This window comes from Thunnus thynnus, chromosome 17 (assembly GCF_963924715.1).
Source record: "Thunnus thynnus chromosome 17, fThuThy2.1, whole genome shotgun sequence".
Taxonomy (NCBI): Eukaryota; Metazoa; Chordata; class Actinopteri; order Scombriformes; family Scombridae; genus Thunnus; species Thunnus thynnus.
The window spans coordinates 7,499,386-7,521,047 of NC_089533.1; the positions used below are offsets into that span (position 1 = coordinate 7,499,386).

At 40.1% G+C, this 21,662-nt stretch overlaps 1 long non-coding RNA gene across 3 annotated transcripts in view; it reads right to left on the reverse strand.

Moving 5' to 3' along the window:
* Positions 1-9,697: 9,697 nt before the first annotated feature.
* The window catches only part of LOC137168690 (uncharacterized), a 62,677-nt gene continuing 50,712 nt past the window's right edge, over positions 9,698-21,662 (reverse strand). For 2 of the 3 annotated variants that reach the window (XR_010924320.1, XR_010924322.1), the window contains one exon: positions 13,590-14,838. This is a non-coding gene — a long non-coding RNA (uncharacterized lncRNA). The other variant, XR_010924321.1, reaches the window with a different exon arrangement.

The following is a 21,662-nucleotide window of genomic DNA, read 5'->3' on the forward strand; positions in this document are numbered from 1 at the left end:
CTCTCCTTTTTGTTGTAATCTCTCCTCTCATAGACACACCACAGCACAGTATGTTTGACACTACTGACAAAATATGTCAGCAACATGTTGGTAAAACATGCCAGCCAGCTTGGCGACACACAGCATGATGTCAGACACTCTTTTAATTACCCTCCTCTCATACCTTGTGACTTCCTGTCACCATCTGTGTCTTAGTAAACTAAAGAGGGATGACAAAGGAAACGCAGCACATCCCCACTTTGCATTGTTCTCTCTACATGTGCACCTTTTATATCTTCACCTCTTAACTCTGCTTTCATCTCAGCAGCATGTTTGACACAGATTGGGGGTGGGGAATTCTCTGTAAGAGAGAAGTACAGATCACCGCAGGGGGATTTGCCCTCTTATTTTTTCTAATTATTTGTAGCATTATGTATGAAATACGATTATAATATATGATGGCAATTAGATTTTTTTTTCCAGCACTTTAAGGGGAGAATCACGTATCACAGGTCAACCTGTCGTCATTTAATTTCATGAGATCTTCCCAAATATGAAACAAAAATCTCCTTTTTTCATCTTCCCTTGATGGAAATTTTAGCATAAACCATTAACACACATTCTGTTTAATTCATGAGATACATCACATTTAATTCAGAGAGGCACATCCCTGCATATTAACCACAGGGGGACAACTCGTTTAAAAAAATGTGCTGCAAGACAAACAAGGTTTAAAGACAAAGATGCAAAGGTTCACTTTGACATTCATGGTTTATTGTCTCTGAGTTGAATGAGAAAAGAAACGCTGTCAAAATCTGGTTAGTGGACAAAACGTACCGTGATTAAATCCTCTTGCTGCCCAAAGCAAAACAAGCAAAAAAAGAGAGAAAGGGTAAGAGTGAATGCCAAGTCACTTTAATCTTTCTAGAGCTATTTCCCTCCCTGTTGGTTCAGAAGGAAGGAAGCAAAACTTAAAATCAAGTTGATGGGTTTGACCTCGCTCAGCCCAGAAATGTAGTCTCTTGATAATTTTCTGTGTTTTACACAGACAGGAAAACATTTTGTGTCTAACAGACAGACAGATGCCCCCCCTCCCATTTATTTTTCTCCACCAGACATGGTTTACTAGTGAGGACACAAACACACACTCACCTGTCCTGACATATAATGAACCCTAGAAGAATAGGTACTCACATAAAAGCCACAAAGTGAAACAAATGCTCAGATTTTTTTTTAACTTTCTGTTTCACAAAGCAGTTGATTACAGTTAATATCCGCAGAAAAGACAAGTGTAATGGTTTCTGATCAGACTGAAGCAGAACACTGAGCGACAGCATGTGCTGAGAGGCTGATTTTACTGTTCTGTTGCTCACAAGTTAATTGTCAAAGTAATGGAAACAGCACAGAAAGTGACACAAAATATGGTGAAAGCGTATTTCTAGAAGCTCTATTGTAGCTTTGTAATGGCTCGTCTGAGGATACTATATTAACTTGATTTGCACATTCTTCTAAAACCCCTTTTAAGACGTGCTTTTGTACACTTTCTTTTGCCCTTTGGTGCCCATGAATAAGTGGAAATTGAATCAGTGATGAATTTCAGTTTGCTCTGATCTTGCTTTTTTTTGTTCGCTGTTTTATGTTCATCTGTATTTTCTCTCTAATTGTTTTGAGGGATAGAAGATTAATTCTCCTCACATTCGTTCAGCGATGAAGACAGTTGTGCTTTATTATAATGCTCATAAAACCATTTAGTGACCACTTTCATCGTGTGAATGGGAACATTGTGGAGAAAGTGAGTCCCATCAGGATTATTAAGCTTCTCTGTAGGAAGCTTGAGAGCAGTCAGAATGGATTTACGTATATTAGTGCTAATCATCGCCTCTGATGAGTTGACAGACCCTAATTCATAATAAGTAATTAATAATGAATGAATATGACTGCTGTCGTCTTACATTTTCCGAGGTTAATTTTTGGTGGCGCATTTTGTTAGCCATTGCTTTAGAGATGGTTGTAGTGAAAGGCTCAGCTGAAATAGAGATGAAGTTTGGCTTATTGGACATTATTAGACAGCTGAAAGGGGCTCACACATTTGTCAAACCGAAATTGCAAACCAGATGGTGTAATGTCACTCAGAAAATTTCAGCATGGTATCATTTTCACTTTTCATACTGTAGTTTCTATTCAGTTATCCAGGAACAGAAGCTTTGGCTCCAAAATGGCTCTATTAACTAATTTTGCCAGAACAAGTTGTGAACACACCATTGACATATCATCACCTTTTCAGTTGATATGTTGAACTTGTAAGCAAACAGTTGCTCATTTACACAACCGGCACTTACAGAGCAACATTATTATTCATTTGGAGTCATGTTTGTGTCCACCTGGTGAATTTAAGTCTGTTTTTGCTCTCTACCAACTCCTGAGGGAAATATCTGGCTCTTTAGCTGCTAAATGCTCCAGTATGTTCACCAGCTAGTCTACAGCTAACTGTGTCTGTTTGCCGTTTGGTGCTGAGCTGGTAGTGTACAGGTATTGCACATTGAGCACATGACTCATTATTTTTAAAGGGCTGTCCTTCATAATGAAAAAATACACAGGGAATGATCACTCACCTCTGCAGCTCCTTTTAGCTCTATCTAATGTTTTAGTGTCTTTTAGCTTTGACTCACAACTCTCATCAGCATTGTTTCCAGCTGCAACAGCAAGCAACTGCTGTCAGTGAAAAAGCTTATCGCCCTTCAAGATAATCACTGTGCAGACAACTACAGTCATGCAATCTTGCCATGACTTGGCTGAGAGACAGGGTGTTGGACCCGGACCAGCATAGCTTGTTGACTTTCACGCCTTTCGTGATGTACTTTATGTGATAGGAGGGAAGGAGATATCAGTGAATGACTTCATCAGCATTAATCATCTTTTGCTTTATCGTGTTAATAGTTGTGCATGTAACACAGTGCAGATGTTGTCAAACTAGGCAAGAGAGATAAGAAAAATTCTGACTTACTAATGGTTTGGCTTGGATGTTGTGAGGCATCCCAGATGCTACATTGGTTTTCCTCTACTATGACACAGGGACAAAAAAAGCAACCGTGTCCAACACTCATTTTCTATCTCCACCCCTCACATCTGTTGGGTCAGACCATTTAGTCTGATACTGATAATATATGTGAATATATACAGTGATTGGATGAAGTGAAAATATTTATTTTGATGGTATCCTGCACATCACATCCATACATCTAACATTGAAGTTTAACAGTAACTTTACAAAAATAACACAATAATAAAACTGGTTTAGAACCACAAAAAGCCACAGTACCTTCTCTGATGAAAACATCTATACTCCTCAAACTCCTTCTCTTTTTCCTGAACACCTCTGCTGGGTTTCTGCAGGTGCACACTGGAGGATACTCTGAGCTGATTGGAGAGCACAGTTCTGGGGGTGTACGGGTCTTGACGTTAGGCAGGAAACTATGCATTTTCTATTCTATCTCAGGGAGCCACCACTGTGAATATCTAAGACTCATTAGTGCATAAAGTGCCTCTTTCAATTTCTTCTGCACTGATAGATGTGTGTCTAAAGGGAGAAAAATGTGCATCAGTCCAATTTGTTTCCATCAGGTAGGTTTGCAGCATCAGAACAAGGGCATCTTAATCAGATCTATTTAGCAAAGTGAGACTCAAACTTTGTCTCAGATAACGAGCTCTGCCTCCGTTTGTGCTGCTTTACTCACTGTACAAGCCAGAGCCTGATTAAAGTAAACAAACAATTTATTGCTTATATTCAGGGAATGTAATTTGGCAGAATCCATCCTTTGGGAGCAGAGGCCAAATGCAGCGTTTGAGTCGCTGACAAGGCGTCTCGCTGCAAACCAGAGTCAGGTTCCAAATGATACTGATGGGTCTGTGTGGAGAGAGACAAAACCACAGGTCTCCTGCTTTTAGCCCTGTCAAACACAGTGAGTACACTGTGTGCAGACACCTTCCCCTGGTGGTAACCGTATCAGCCATCATTTATTTATCACTTCAAAAGTGGAGCCTCCTTGGACACACAACAGTGTAAAGACCAATTAATGGGATAAACTGTCAGTTGTTTAGTTTTGGTCATCAAAATATTGCTTAGAGTGGGTTGTTATGTAGAATTAAGTGTCATGCACCCTTTTATTCACTAAAAAACAAAAGGATGCACAATGCTGAGTAAATGACAAATAATTAATCATGTGTCTTACTTGGAACACAGTTCAGTGCATGTGCTAACTCTCCAGTTCATGCAAAATTCATTGCCCAAGCATTCATTAAAGTTTGACAGATACAAATGAGGATGTCTGAGGCATTGAGACACCTCTCACAATTTGGACCATGTTAAGAGATTAGCAACGAGGAGGAAGAAACTCAAAGTATAGGCATGAATTTGTGGGAGTGGGCGGTGGAGCAGGGAGAGAAATAAAAGCTACTTTTTATTAAATGTTGGCCCACGCTGCTTATTATCCTACCTCACATACACACAGTATATTTCTTACTATAGTTTTCTTTTCTGAAAAGTTTTTTTTTGGTTCTGAGGACAGATAATGCCTCTTTTCCTTTAAAGTAATGATGTGTCGCCTTTTACAAAATGGTTTTAACACTGTAATTTTCCACTGTGGTTTGATGTTTTTGATATCTTTTTATAGTTTAAAAGCAGAAAGGACAAGAAGTGCAAAATAGACACTGTTGGAAGCAATGATATCATACATTTTGCTGTCTACATTGAACAATTTGTCTTGGACTCCATTTTGCTGCTACTTACAAAACAATTACAACACTTATTGCACCACATGTATCCGATGGGATGACAACAACAGAGGTGAGGCTCACTCACCACGAATCACACCCACATGGAAAGCAATGGGAGGCCTTTGGCAGTGGAGAAAGTCAGTGACGTTGGGGATGTTGTTACAAACTGAGACCAAATTACACACCTCTAGCAGTAGTCTCACTGCTACAGGTGTGCTAAGTGCAGGGAGATCTGCAGCTTTTATGACATCAAAGGTTTGGAACCAAAGTCTATAATCAAATTTTATCAGATGTTATTTTGTGCCCAACGAAAGTGCAGGAAGATTGGCCCACCCTTTGAGGTGTAAGGAAACTGAAAATATGATCTTAGGACAGGTGTCTGAGTTTGTTATTAAAGTTAGTTATGAAAGTTTAATGGAATTACATTCACTTTTAAATTGACAGAAACTTAACAGTAAGCTGATATTTCCAACTTGACTGTTGTTACCCATCTTGCCTGAGGTAGCTAACTATATAAAGTAAGGAGGTATGTCACTGACAGCCGCTAGATGGTGGCTCCAACTGTCCACCGAGCGTCAACTTATCTCTAGAAATACTAAGTCAATCATTTTTTCCAACAATTCAGGCGCTCTTATAAGTATGTTGGTGGTCATTTTGGAAATGAATGCTCTGTTAATAAGATTTGAAGACTTAAAGTAGCTTTGATGTCTGCTGTGTGGGCGTTGATTGACAGCTGTGATTCACTCATCTGCTGCTCTCCCCATCTCCGACACTCACATTGAGTCAGACTATTGACGCAATATTTCAGAAAATTTAATGTTACTTGATTATGAGAACCTGCCCAGTTAGCATAGTTTAGCTAAAGTAGCTTCGATCTAAAATAGCAGGGTATGTTTCCAGAGCATGAAAGGCAACACAACCCACTTCCAAACAGAAAAGATGGCACCAACCATGAGCTGCTACTCTGGGCTTCAAACTGGCTTCAATGCAAACCAATGGGTCATCACACCTCTCTATGTCCACTTTTATATACAGTATATGTTCCCAACAAATCCACGTTGTTTGTGAGGGAGAGAGAGAGAAAAAGTAGAAGAGGAGGACAGGGGTAGAATGTGAATATCAAGCAGAGAAAAAGAAGCATAACACACCAAGCAGCACTCCTACAAATGAGCAGTAATTACACTATGATTTATATCATGTGACAAAACACAAACAGAACACTTTTTCATGTGTATAGTTTGTTTATGTATAAGGTACACTAATAAGTCAAGTAAAGGAGCTGTGGTTCAGGTTAGAGTCTTTTAGGCAGGACCAGTAGGTTCCTACTCTATGCAGTACAGCATCTGATGCTCTCAGAAAGACAAAATAAGCCCTTATTATATCTGAAGAAATATGCCAAAATCTCCAGAAAAGGGTTTGCTGAGCAACTTCAAGAGAGAAGACAAGTGGAAGTCTACCTATGAATTCAGGCTTGTGACATCATCTTCGTGATTATTTTCAACATACAGTAGATCCCCTCTGGCTATTCGTACCAAGTCTGAGCACAAAACTAAACAAGCAGTTGTCAGAATATCACATCTCGGTTGTCAGTACAGGCTTCAGAAAGAGACTAAAATGAAAGAAAGTGAATCAGAGCACCTAAGGCAGAGAGGGAAATAGCTGTAATGTTATCAAAAGCTTGTCATATTTGCACATGTTCTTTCTCTTGGTATGAAGTTTTCAATGAGTCATAACGGCTGCCAATACAGAGAGCCAGAGAAAGAAGAGGGGAAAGAGAAGAAACTGATCTGTGAACCATGTTTTTTTTTATCATACAAATTGTTTGCAACATATCTGGAAATTCCTACCAGGTCAGAAAACAAAACTGATCACAACATGCTTGTCAACAGGATGATATCTACTGGTGACACACGTATCAACAAATTAAATATTTATAAGCCTACAGTATGTGTTATCCATCCATTCTTGTATCAATTTACCAGAGTGTTTGCAGTGGCAGTGTTTCAACCTCTCTGGGATTGAGGGTCAACTCTCAGAAAGTTTGGAAAAAGTTCAAGCTTCGTCACTACATTTAAAGGCAAAAACACACATCTGTCCACCACCTCGAACATAACACTGTATCTGTGTCAAATTACAAGCTCATACGCTTTGCTTCCTTGGTTTCTCTCACTTTTGTGTGGACATGGAACATGAGACACCGCACATAAAACTTAAGTCCAGTCAGGGGTGACTGATGTAAGCCTGTATTTGGGTCAGTGGGAGGCAGTGCTGGGTCTCATCAGATCCTTTTATTAGCTCTGCTGTGTTGTGTGCACCCAGGAGAAGCACCAGCCCTTTCACATCTCCAGTTCCTGAACTGGAGCAGAGCAACTGGGAAGCATTAACCTCACACACACACACACACACAAAGTCAGCCAGGGTCTTGCGGACTGCCCATCTCTCAGAGAAACTCCGGGGCTATGTCCTGAATACTGTACGGGCATTTCACGCTAAAATGTACAGTTAGGATCAGGTGGGAATCCCTTGCAATCATGTATTTTTAGTTTAACTGACATCTATTTTTTGTTTGTAGGTTATGTTTTTACTACATTTTGAATCCAGTTCAGTTAATGAATGCCTTTGCTCTAGATAGGATGTCTTTTTAATGTTTTCTCTGAGGTGTTTTTTCACGTAAAAACGCACATGAAAGTCACCTCCGTCAGTAGAGGTGTTCAGTACACGAATGAACAAATCTAAACTTTAAACTGAGCTGAGTTCACTGAAACACCATTGTCATTGGCCAAGACAATAAGTTGCTTTTCTTACTGGAGCGTCCATCACTTATGCAAATTTGTCAGTTTAGCAGTGATATACAGTATGTTACTTCATGGTTTACTGAAAGACTGAACGCCACAGAAACATGATACAACAACTCTGAGCTACTGAGCTTACAAACCGTTCATATAAGCCTTGATTTAAACTGAACTACACCAATTTATTTAGAATCCAAGTGGTACATCATGCATTATGGACAGTGATATGTGTTTGAATGACAATGCAATTGCTTAGCTTGAAAACAATGAACAAACTACATGAGTGACTGTGAATTTATGTACTGAACTAAAGCAAAGTGATTGGTCAATTCCATTTCTATCCATCAGGTATCAGAAATCTGGACTTTGAGTGATAAAGCATAGATAGATTCTATAGATAGACAGAGTCTTTCCAGCCCTATAAGACTACTATAACTCTGGCTTTAATTTGATGTCACATAGTTAGCGTAAGGATGAAGCCTAAACAAAGAACTCATCTAATTAACTGGCCTGGCAGCTTTTTGTTTGTTTTTTTGTCACAACCCTGCTAACTGCAAAGTGGTTTTAACCATGGTATATCAGAAGCTGTCTTTTTATTGTTCCTTTTTTGGCTGATCTGTGAAAACCTCTTTTGTTTGTCTGTTTGTTTGTATGTTCTCTTTTGTTAATGCACTCATGGCTTTGCATTTTGTAGATGAGTTATGCTATAAAACAGCAAAAACTGAGCTCTGAACCACTGAGTTTCTCAGCCGTTGCTCCTTTCTGGTGCTCTTAACATCCCCTAGCTCACACACAATCACATAGAAAGGCTAAAACACATGCATACACAGCACACACACACACACACACACACACACACACACACACACACACTCCCTGTCTGTCACAGATCCCCTGGACATTATTTCAAATGATGCCTGACAACCTCACAACCAGCAACCAAAGCAGCTAAATAAGTCGGGATATAAATAAATCCCACACATCTGCCTCAATCAGTCACTTCCTGTCTGTGAGAGACAGGCACTAATGGACAGAGTTAATGTAGCCAGTTATCCTTGATGTGTCTGTGTAGGAGTCAATGATGCCCCGCCCTCTGCTTACTGTCTGCTTGGCTCTTCCTGTCAGACTCTCAAGCCTCCAGACAATCTGGAACACACTGTCCTAGCCCGCCTTTGGCTGCCACAAACTGACACAGTCTGACCTTTGCGCTAATAATAACAGAAAGGCCGTCCCCCTTCTAAACACCACTGACTGTTAGTGAAGGAGGAATGATGCTGAGTGATATGATGGTGAGACAACAGGACGAGACAAACGCAGACTACAAGAAAAGTTATTTTCAAGTTGATTGACACATATATTGTAAGGCCTTTGTGTGCATCTACTGAGTACAGCTGATTATAAAATGAACAGTTGTGCTTTTGTTGAGGTCCATTTTTTCTTTTCAAACTTCTCAAGAATGTGATTCTCTGCAGGAATGCCGAGCAGATGTAACAATAAAACCAAAAAAAGAACAGTGATGAAGATGAAGATGGGTGAATTGATCCAAACAATTCAGGATATACCACAACAATAACCCTCCTTCACGCAGGCAATGATATTATGGAAATGTGTTTGACTCAATTCAAGGGGTGGTTCAACTTTCATTAGTGATTTTGTTCAGTGATCAATAAATATTTGCTGCCAGTGAATAAAGTAGTGTGCTGTGAAAGTGGAGCAAAAAGTTACTGAAGTGTCTTCATCACTTTATATTCCTCTCACTTAACCACAAACACAATCTTTCCCTAATCTTACCCAAGTGGTTTTAGTTTACTAACCATACTAGTTACCACATGATGATTTTATAGTAATAACCAACTGAAAATCACTGGTGGTGAATGTGCATGAATGATAAACATTCAGTCTGATATACTGAAAGGGGGAAAAAGGCTTTAAAACTGCCTAAAAACATATTTTGGTGATTGAAATAGTTGCATATGAACACAGGGGCATGAACTCTAAGGGAAATAAGTAAAAAAATGGAAAGGAGCATCCTCTTTTGCACACAGGATCAAGGTTAGCCTTCATTTTTAGAAATAAAAAGTGTGCAGAGAGTGCACATCCAAAAAAAAAAGGTTTAGAGGTACTTGATCAAAAAAAAAACTCAAACTGAAAGCAGAATTCAGACAAAATAATCCACATACTAATCAAAGCTCAAAATAAATTTAATTTAATAGAACCACATTTCCATTTCAAAGAGATCTCTGTCTTTACAGTTCCTGATAATACAATACCAGACTGTGTGTAATATAATACCAGTCAAAATAATACCAAATATTCATCATTTGAGTGAAACAGAGGGGCATTTGTGGACATCTGGACTGCTGACGCTCCCCTCTGGTGTGACATAAGGGCAAAAATAAACATGGAAATGTCCCATCAGGCACATGTTTGAGGCAACCTTAGCAACAAAAGTTACAAAACAGACGGCCATTTGTGGGTATGTGCGAGCTATGTCAGTTCGATGGGGGAGTAGGGGTAACTTTGGAAATGGAGCGCTCATAACAGGCTAACACCTGGGATTCTGACTTTCAGGTAGCATTTTTTATGTACCTTCACCTCATGTTTTTGAACTTTGACCAAGTTTAACATAGATATCCAACATTATAAAAGTATCTAAATGACAGAAAATCACAAAAAGCATGTGTGTGCACCCTTTAAAGTCCATATTGTGGTAGGTCAGGTTTGTTGTCTAGTGTCAAACATCAAATGTGCACAACACTGGGCGTTTATACACATGAACTTGTGATTGTAAAGATGAAAAACACTGAAGTATGTGTGTAATCATGTGATTGGGAGACACGTGTGTGTGTGTGTGTGTTAAATTAACCACAGCTGTCTTCAACCATCTTGGGACATGAAAAATAATCAAATCTTCCTCTGCTTTTTGGTGATTTTATGCCTGAACTTTGGATGCTGTACAGGATTTGTGCGATTACGATCCAATCACATTAACGCCAGGTGAAGTCACGGCACATTTTCCATCTCAGACAAAGCAGAGGACGCTGGAAGAATCGGAATAATCATATGGTGGGAAAGTCTGTCCACCCTTAACCTCTCAGACAAGTTCTATCTTAGCACACTCTGCTTCACTGAGCGTCACACTCCCACAGAGCGATCAGCTGTCAACACTCCTGCCAGTGACAGCTTTGTAATATGTGTGAGGACTCTTAAAAGCAATCTCTTTCCCCTGACGCCTTCAAGAGTCAACAAATAGCACGTCCACCATCAGAAGCATGAGATAGTTTCCCTATCAGACAGCGTTGACCAGAGAGCCCCTTCTGCTCTCTCCTGCAGCCGAGACGATAAGCCGTTCGACTAATCACACACACACAGCTGCGAGGAGAAATCATTTCACCACACACCAAGTCATTTCAACACAGTGTTTGCAAAGAGGAGATGGTTTATTTACAGTCTGACGCGAATTATTTGGATTTTTTTTATATGTTCGATGGCAATTTTGTCTCAAAAGCAGTCATCTCAGGCTACTGTTAAGTGTTATTTTGTGTCATTTTTGACATATGTAGATTGTTCTCTGATTAAAAAAATGTAAATACAGATGTTAATCTTCACAGTACAAAGTGTTCTATATATTAACAAGGATAACAACACTTTATGTCCTACAAAAAGCATTTGGTTATGCAAGTCAAAAGAGAGGACGTGTGAAATACACAAATTTTTACTCAAATATTTTAAACTCTTTGCACATATTTTTTGATATTAGAGGAGTCAAGTGCAGCAAATAAATTCCATTCAGACTCAATTATACCTAAACCTTTTCTGTGCCACTTCTCACATTAACAAATGCCAACTCAATCATGACGTTCTACAACCATTAATAGAAAACACCAATTCACATTAGGTCTCATGGACCTTGCAGTCGTTTCTTTATTATAAGAGGCTATTTAGTGCTTTACTGGTTGCTTTGTTTAATGTTTCCATCCATTTCAAATGAGACTCAGCTCTTTTCTCTTGACTTTTCTTTGTCTCTGTCTGTCTTTCTCTTTTTTTTGTGAAGCTCACATATCATTCCCAGAGTAAACTGTTTTGAGGGACGATCGGGGCTCGAGTGAGAAATGGTCCGTCTTTCCAATTCACAGCTCCCAGTGACGTGAAGAAAAATAAATGGAAAGACAAGCAAAGTATCTCCACAGTGACCCTAGAGTGCTGACATGCGTGTATAAATGTGACTGTGTGTGTGTGTGTGTGTATGTGTTTGTACATGTCCTGCGTGTAGTTTTCCACTCATCTTCACGTACAAGGATTGGTGTTATTGGTGCACTTAACGTTCCTCCAGGACAGCGGCCCATGCGGCACTCACCGGGGGGATGGGATGTCAGGACTTCACACATTTGTAGAGTAGCAAACACGGTGTGAAGGAGGTGGGAGTGAGGCAGATGAGCCAATGTGATGTGCTGCTACAGGAATAAGAGCTTCAGGACATCCGCCTCTCTCCACAGAATATGGGCCAGTTCACCACATCTGGCCACACGAAACTTTAATTAGAAGCAAAAGGTCAGCTTAGCACATTTTAGTCTGTCGGCACCGCCTGAGGTGACCGCCGGTCATGATATTACAAGCATGCCAAGTTGCCCAGAGGTGTCCACTCAGTCCAATGTTCCCTCAGGCTTAGTGGGTCTAAAAGGGTTTCCTCAGAGGTATAGCATAGTTGAAATTCAAAGCAAATCCTCTGGCCATCTGAACATGGCAAAATTAGATCCAGAGCATCTGGGGTGATGATGGCGCTTATTAGTAAAGCATATTAAGTGTGACAGAGATCTTTAAATGCCACACTCTGCATTTTAATATGCATATACCAAAGCACTGACCTCTGGCAGACACTAGATTAGCCTACATATTATATCTACACTTAGTAAATCCAATAAAACTTAAGATGTCTTTTTCTACCCGCGATTCTCATTCGCTCTACCTCCACGTTTTCACGCCTCCAAAAAGCGAGACTGTCAAGCCACCTTCCACATTCAAAAGATAGAGAAATGCAGAAAACTATATTGCATCCCCGCCTGCCCTAACATGGCTCTGTGCCGTGCCATCCGAACGTAAGCCAAGAGCTGCAGGAAAGGATGTGGGGCACAAAATCAATTTCCTTTGTTGCCTCACCAGGACCGGCTGCTCCCCTGGACCAAATAGAATTTAATCCTGCCATGACTCCTCAATTAAAGAAAACTAAAAAAAAAAAAAATTTTTTAAAAGTATATTTCTTTCTGTGACTTCTCTTTATCTTTATCAAAAAAGAGATTAGCCACGGAAATGACTTCTTGACAATAATAGAAATGGTAATAAAAAACAGAGAGAAAGAAGATTCAGGACGTTTTTTTTTTTTTTTATGCCTGTGGGGGAGCTTCTTGTCAGTAACAGGCAGACCGCACTGAGCTGTGGAAGTTGAAAAGATGTCTCAAATTAATTAAGTGTGTGGTTTCAGACTTTATCTCATTAAAAAAAATAACAGTGAGTTGACAATTGCCAGACGCATAGATTTTTAAAATACCTGCCTGCAACAAAACAACCACTGTAAACAATTTAATAAAATAGCCTCAGGCAAAGTATATGTAATTTAACAGTTTGGCGCTTTAATAAACAAAACGTATGACAGAAAATGAGACCAATTTATTCTTTGTAAATCGTCTCCTGAGATGGAAAACACACATTTTCGAGCGGAAGCGAGCGCGTGCCGTTCCCCTGGGAATGACAGAAGAGATGAAAAATGAAGTTGAGTGAGGAGAGCGGAGAGAAGGTGTAAATGAAAACTTGTTAGTCTCATATAAGCCCCCTCTGGATTCTCCTGAAGCTATAGATGACTTCGCTTGACCCTTGACCCCTCTTCAGAGACTCAAACATGTGGCTGAGCTCCCCCGGCATGATAAGAAGGGGGAAGATGATAGCTCTCAGATACGTTTTTGCTGTCACACAACGGCTTGACTTGCTGAGATTGCGGAGAAAAGTGGAAGGAAATGAGAGGGGACAGGAGGAGGTTGATGACCTGTGAAGTATAAACAGAAGAAAACCAAGAGAGTGAGAGGAATATTTCAAGAGGTGAGAGACGGGAAGTGAAGGCAATCAAGAAAATGGTCATTATGTGATAGGAAGGGTTTCTTATTCATAAATTCATCACACTGCCTGGTGTGAGATGACTGATCCAATCCACCAATCCAATAATGGAGGGCAAGGTATTCTGCAAAATTTAACGTAAATATACTCTTTATATGAATATATACTTGTATATGGTATTAAATATTACTCTGGCTTTGGCATTTTGACTGTATTAAATTCTGTCACTTTCTTTTCATCTGACAGCTCCCTTTCTTTATTCTGAACATTTTCACTGAACCTCTTTTTCCACTGTTTCTCTGGGATTTGTGCCTATTAACATAATATTGTGGTTTCAGAAACCTGAATAAGCCTTTATCCCAGTTTTGAGAACTCAAACTACGAGCTTGCTTGATGCACAGGTCCGCAAAATGCGTTGTTGAGATTTGGGAGGTGTTTTAGTTTAGTTTATTAGGATCCCCATTAGCCATTACACAAGGCAACAGCTACTTATCCTGGGATCCACATTGAACACAAAATACATCCAATACAAATCAAGATAAAATAACAATGGACAATTTTGTGTAAAGAAAAAACACATAAAATGTAGGTAAAATGGTGCCATCTCTGATTAGACAATAGAGAGGCTAGCTGGTGGATGACACCACAGTCGTGACACTACAGGTGATGGAGGCAGGGTAGTCTCTAGCACATTATACAATAATCTTATTATATTATGATGATACATAGCACAATAATACTCAATATAATATAGTTTATCCAAAGTGACCTGTATTAACAATTCTTTATAATTTATTGAAAATTATTAAGATGGAATTTCAGCTGTTTTTTTAAAAATGCCCTGAATTTCTATGATTGTGGGACGTTAAGGACTTCCACATCACCGTACAAAGCTGTTTTCTTCACTGCATTACATTAAGGCATAGACACATAGGTGCACATGTCTGCTCCTCTCTGACTGAGCCCCCTGTGACAATACCAATACCCACAATACCTTTCTCCATGTAGGTTTGCAGAAATGTTCACTTGTATCTTCGGGGAAGCATCATTCCAGCTTTAATGACCAACATGGTTTGACACTGGTAATGAGGACTATTAATTGCACTGTTGCTCTTGTTTTCCATTGCTGGTGGTCAGAGAGAGAAGCCAAATCCAGCAGAGCTCAAGCATCCAGAACCCAAACTGAATCCTGAGGAAATACAAACATTAATGGCTGATTTGTTGGAGGGTCAAAAACACACTTGTACAAAAGTAATCAGAAAGCTGGATACTGTTCTGATCATGGATACAAGGTGCTGAATAACAGCAACAGTTTTTACTAGGATAAGACTCGAGACCAGGATACTAATGTGCATGTAAACATAAACACACAGAACCCATTTTTCCATATAACTGTGTGTCTTCACCTCCATTAAGCCACATGAAGAGGGTTGTATTTCCTAAACAATGACCAATCTGAGTGGAAATCCACAGTGTCCTTGTGCTTTATAATTGGTATGTTGATTAATTTGGTATATAGGCTTGATATTCTAAATGTTTCCTGTTGTTAGATAACACAGCATTACAGGCTCTTCATGCTGTTGTCGGGTATGTTATTGTGTATTTTTTTGCTGTTTTACAGATGTGTGGACCTCTGAGGCACACTGAGAATGAGTAATCTCCTTCTTGACCTTACACACCTCCCACTGTTTGAACAGCCCCACCTCTCAGCCCCTGGTAAATGTTGGCATTAGCATTTTGGCATTTCCACTGTTTGTGCTTTTTGCATGTGTGATTCATGTTGTGCTTCGGCTCGAGCGTGCAGCCAGGCTCCTCTTTGCTGTAGCACTGTCAGGCATTTTCACAGTTTTATTCCAAAAAAAAATCTCTTACTGTCATAAAATTGAGAAAGACCTTGTCCAGAACAGGGGGAGGGGAACAAGAGGGCAGAATCTTAGACGTCAGAAACATCCTCAGTATATATTCTCAACATGCTGCCTGCCCTTTTCAGCGGGTCAAAAGCTCACTTTTCACTGATCTCATTACAGACAGTGGCATTTCATTAGCCAGGATCTATCATAAAGCACCATTATCTCTCCATCTGATGGAGTCTGCTCTTCACAGCCTCCCAGGCTTGCTATAAATGATAGCTAATCTAATCCTGGAGCTCTGTGAGTCCCAAGAGAGGAGAGGAGAGAAAAAAAAGAGGGGATAGAGTTAGAGGGAAGGCAAAAAAGAGAACTTTAATAGCTTAAAAATTACAAAGCATGAGAAAGAAAAGTAGGGTTTGACTTCTTTCTTATCGTCCTGCTTGGCTATTGTTTGTCTTAATTGCTGAATCATGGGAGCCCGCGGCAATCAAACTGTTGATAAATCTGCAAGCTTCAAATATTCAATATTTCTCAGCTATAGTTTTAACGTGGCTTTGCGGGTCAATTCTACATCCGATATTTGCCTTAATTATGTTGCACTGAAGCTTGGATGATAAATGTGAGGCCGGCTGGTGAGACTCTTTCATCCTAAACTAAAAAGGTATTCGATACATTCAGCCAAAGTGACGTCCTCTGCTCTCTAAGCAGCACTCTCCAGGGAGCGCTCCATGACGGCAGTGTAGGTGTGTTTGACCTCTGAACCCCCTTCTGTGTGTGTGGGAGGCATGTGAACAGTCAAGCCAGTGGTAATCAACTCAATTACATTGAACTGTGCCATAGCATTATGTTATAGGCTTTAATTAACAGCGGAAAAAGTAACCCAGTCCTCCTAATTTATGGGTCCTTGAAATAATAGAGGCTTGATGTATTGATATCACAGCTGTATGTTTTCAGCACGCTTGCGTCATTGCATGTAATTCACAGTTCTCAGAAATGGAAAAAAAAAAAAAAAGACATGCAAGGATTTATCTGCTTTTCAGCAAAGACTTATTTTTGGGCGATTTGTGTGAAATCCTGCCAAAGACGGCGTCGCTCGGTTGCTGTATACGCTGTCACAGACGGGTTGAAGCGGCTTTCAGCTGCTGGCTGTCAGAAGAGTGACAGCCAATCTATGAAAGCCTTTGAAGTGTGAAGCGCCAGAGCTGTGTTATGTTCAATTACATTTATATGTTTCTGTTGATATGGACACTTCCGACTACTGTTACCAATTCAATATTGACTAAAGTGGAGAAGAAAAAAAAGCCTTGAGGACTCTACAGCCAACGATTGATTAATCAGGAAGTTCTCATGGAAAACTATATGAACAGGAAGCTCAGCTGCAGCGGTAGAGAGTGATGAACCCTTGCGGCACAAAAATCAGGGTTAGACCAGCTAGTTTGAAACATATCTGATTGTTGATTGATCTGAACTCCAACAACTCCATCTTTTAACTTCCTGTCTACACCAGGAGTGGGATATGTTGCGTTATGTACATCGACATCTGCTGCTTGCAACCACCTGTTTATAAAAACATGATATCAGTGCAGAAGCTGTGTGAGTGTGGCCGTTCAAAATGCGCAAATACAATATTTCTTCAGCCAAAGCAAGTGCACAGTGCAGACTCAATGGGTTAGCTACACTATTACACACCCAGTCCATTTTTCCATGGCATTGGCTTTTTATTATGTAACATGCATCACCGAGGGCTTGACCTTGGCGCTGCATACTGACTCAGTGGTGAGAGAGGCAAGGAAGAGACTTTCACCTCAGACGCCTGAAGGAAATTCAGGGTATCCCATCAAATAATGAGGAATTTCTACCCCTGCACCATCCAGAGGGTCCTGATGGGGAACATCACTGCCTGGTATGGAAACAGCACCGAACAGGACCGCAACGCCGTGCAAAGAGTGGTTCATTAAGCTGAACATACAATAGGCAGTCCTCTACCTTGCCTGAAGGATATTTATACCAGGCACTGCAAGAATATGGCTAGGAGAATCATTAAGGATCCCAAACACCCGGATAACGGCCTTTTCTCCCTGCTGCAGCCGGGAAGAAGGTATCAGATACACCAGGCCAGCACTGAGAGGCTCAGGAAGAGCTTCTCCCCTCAGGCCACTAGGATCCTGCTCCTCTCCCTCCAATCATACACATATATTTATTACTATTCCTACTCTATTTAAACTGAAGATGGTCTTTTTATAATAAGATAGCTGTGGTGGAGGTGGTAATGTCAGGCCATACGACATCCATAAAAATGCATTTTTTTGTTTCCAACTTTAAGAAATTCCAAGAAGGCTGTATGAACCAATCAGAACCATGACTTATTACCTGTGTTTACTATAGCCAGCAATAGCAACCAAAAGTTAAGAGACAAAACCAGGAATGGAACAGGCTGCATAAGGTCATTTTAACAGCAAAAAATCATGGATTTTTGTGTAAAACTGTTTCCAACCCTCTTTTTAACAATACAGAAACTTTTGTGAGTGTCAGTCTCATTAATTATTGTTTGTTTTTTAACTAAAGGACACACAATGTAGGCATTAGAAGATTAATAACAATGATATCATCCTTAATATCAAGTATCAAACACTAATAAAACATAGTTCACAAGTGAGTGTTTGTGTGTGTTTACAAAGGAGAGTAAATCATAGAGAAGAAAAAGCTCTTTGTGCATCTCTCTTCTTAATAGAATAGATAATGAGAATTTAATAGGATTTTCCAGGCAGTACGTGGATATTCATAATTCCCATAATCCCAGGGCCCAATAAGACTAAATACAGTTAACCATCAACATGGCAGTTGTTTCACGATCTCCTTACACCCACTTGCCTGCACCAGCACCATTTCTTGTTTAATAGGAGACCTGGATATTAATCCCTCACTGATATTAGCTTCATCTAGAGTATCAGGAAGGGAACACAGTGTGATTAACAGAGTGGAGTCGACTCGCATGAGTAAGCCCTGTTGAATCCCTTTCCACTGCTTCTTGTAATCCCTTTTGTTTCTCTAAAGATATGTTTTCATATTTTTCCAGGTGACGCACAGTACATGATATCTCTCTGTGGATCGTGTTGATCTCATAATACTAATTTGGGTCAAGTTATCTTTGTGAACTGAATGCTCGGAGGCCTCAGCAACTGAAATGTCCAACGCCGCGATTGGTTTATAGTCAAGAAAACCAAACAGTGAGCGAGTTGAGAGATATAACTTTGCTGAGTCCTGTTTTTTCTGGACAAAGAGCTCATTAATTTCTGTTTGGGAGACAGTTTGGAGTTTGTGCTTAACTTTCAGTTTGTCACTTCCTGCTGGCTGACAATTCGAAACTGTGGAGTAAATCTGGACCTGTCAGTAAGTGCTGGTAGGTTGTTTTTTTTTCCTTCTCTTCTTGCTTCTCTTTGTGATTAATCCTGATAAGATGGAGTGTTTTAGCAGAGAAACGTTGCCATTAGGGCTTTAATTTCAGCCCAGTTGTTAATGAAGCCAGGTCCCCATAGTCCTTGTTTATTGACTGACATTGAGGATGTTAATTACACTGATGCAATGCACAAAATAACTGACATTATAGCAGCCTTGTGAGTAACAGTGCATGTGTGCAACAGCAAGTTGTTTTTGTTTCCTTTAAGGATAACTTTGGCAACCTCTATATTTTTCTTATTGTCAGCAAATCCCATGAAAGTCCAAAACCAACAATGAATCATTCCTGCTAACAAGTAGCCAAAGTCTGTGTAGCCGAGGACTAATATAACTTATTCCTTTGTGCCATAGAGGTCCATTGTGGTCTAAAACCAATAAAAACATTTTCATTCTGCATACCGGCTGTCTGGCAAAAAGTTGAAACGCACTCAACTTTTGCTGGAACACAAACCAACGTCACATTGCATTGGCTAATCACATACATGCAACCACACATTCCTGGTGGATTACTTTGTAACGTGAACGTCGTATTCGTCTATTTACCTTGCGACCATCGCAACAAAAGATAAAACGTTTTCCACCATGATAACTTTCTAAAGTTGTAATATCCTGTCTGTGAGTTTTATAAACTGCTTTGCAGTGTTTTGACTTCTGATAAGTCCTTAAATTCATTAGTCTGTAACTCCAACTCGACCTCCTAGATCGTATTTCATTGTCTCACCAGTACCTCAAACAATACGCCCCCGCCATCGCAGCCGCCAGCGCCGTAGTGCTGGATCACCAGATTTGGTCTGAATGCAGACTAAGCCACACTATTACCTTGGCTGACATGCTCCTTCATTACCCACACACTGCAGTTTATTTTGACTCAGTCCTACATACACCATCCTGCTGCTCACTCAGCACCCAATGTGTATTAATCCACAGCTGAAAATAGTCCCCAACAAATGCCCAAAAGAAAATAACGAGGACACCTTTCCAACGTGCTTCTTATTTTCATAGGTTTTGCATCATTCCTGTTAATTATCTATTTTGCTTGTGCCTCTTATTTTCATAGGTTTTGCATCATTCCTGTTAATGATCTATTTTGCTCGCAGTTTTAATTGAGATGTGGGGATGCAGCCAACATTACAGTCATCACCTCCACATAATTGCAAAGCATGAAGAGTGAACTTGTTAACAACCTGTCTTATCATCTGAACTCTTGTGTTGCTTTGCCCACTGGATTGCACTGTAATTGCGTCTAATACTAAAAAAAATAATACAGCTGCACTTATCTGAAACAGAGTTTACAAAGTGCTTTAAGGGAAATAATGACGCACGGAAAAATAAGTAATGGCTGATACAGTGGAGCGAATCAGAGCTCAACAACTATGAATGACAGCACAGGTCACCAACAAAAAGTTTAGATTTCCAGCTAACAGGCAGGTGAGCACGGACATGGGTGCTCAGGGCAGCTGTGGTTTGCTAGATCAAAGATGACAAGTAGCGGCGACCAGACTCCAGGAAGAGGAGCTCGCAGGTAGCATGGACAACGACGTGTTAATGTTGTTGTGTCCCAAGACCTTAGAAATAAAGTTGGTAAAATAAATGATAAGAATAATGAAATGAATGAATGAAAAAAATGATCAAAACTACAAAAATAAGACCCAGACAGTTAAAAAAAAAAAGCCCATACATTTTTAAAGTGCTTATTTCCAGAGTCTTCACTCTAATTCCCTGTAATGATGTAACACCCACACATACAGTATGTGTACAGAGAGACGACTACAATCTATGTGTAATGATTGCATCACACTTAAGATAGTAGAGTCTGCTGCACTAAAAGACATCAAATGTAGTCTGACGGATATAGGGGGGGGAAGACCTAATTGCTCCTGCCAGGGTCTCAGTTGACAGACACAGTGCAGCCTTACACAGTAATACAAAGAGAACAAAATCACCTCTGTGAGATTTTATTCTCCTCACCGACTCTACAGCCTGGATTCCTGCACTTCTCTGAGCCAGGTTCCAGTCTACTTTGTAGTGCCTCTCCGGTCTTACATTTCGCAAGCCCTCGCCGAAGCCCTCTAGTTATCCCTGATTGGCAATTAGGGACTCCCGACGCTGCTTCCAGCAAGAGCACAGAGAAGATGACAGACTTGATTTGGTGATTAGGTCTCATCCTTCAACCTGCAGTTACAGATGCAGGCAGGGCTGTTGTGTGTCTAACCTCATCACTGCCATATTAGCATCTGCAGCTCAGCAGAGCCCAGCCACAGGTGGAGCTAATGATGGAAAAGACTCTCCCCACCGGGATCGTGATTAGTTGAGGGCCTGGGCAGCGTTGTTACTTATCGGAGACATGAATAAAACATATACTGTCAACCGATGGTAATGAGAGACAGGGATCCTCCTTTACAAAAACACACTGTATGAGGGAAACTGGGAGGGCAGACAAAACAAGATAGTGAGATGCACAAACTAAAATAAAATGTGACAACAAATGCATGTTTGCCTGATGAATATATATTTAAAACCACTCAGATATTGGAAGTGCACTTTCCATTCACCTGTTTTTAATGTGTATTTTCAATTTGCTGAGTGGAAATACAGGAAACTAAAGAAAAAGTTGAAATATCACTAAAAAGTTTTTACCCTTAGCTAACGTGGAAATGTTTGTGTATTGATGAAAGCAACAAGTGCAAAGGAAACAGACCAAAGGGGG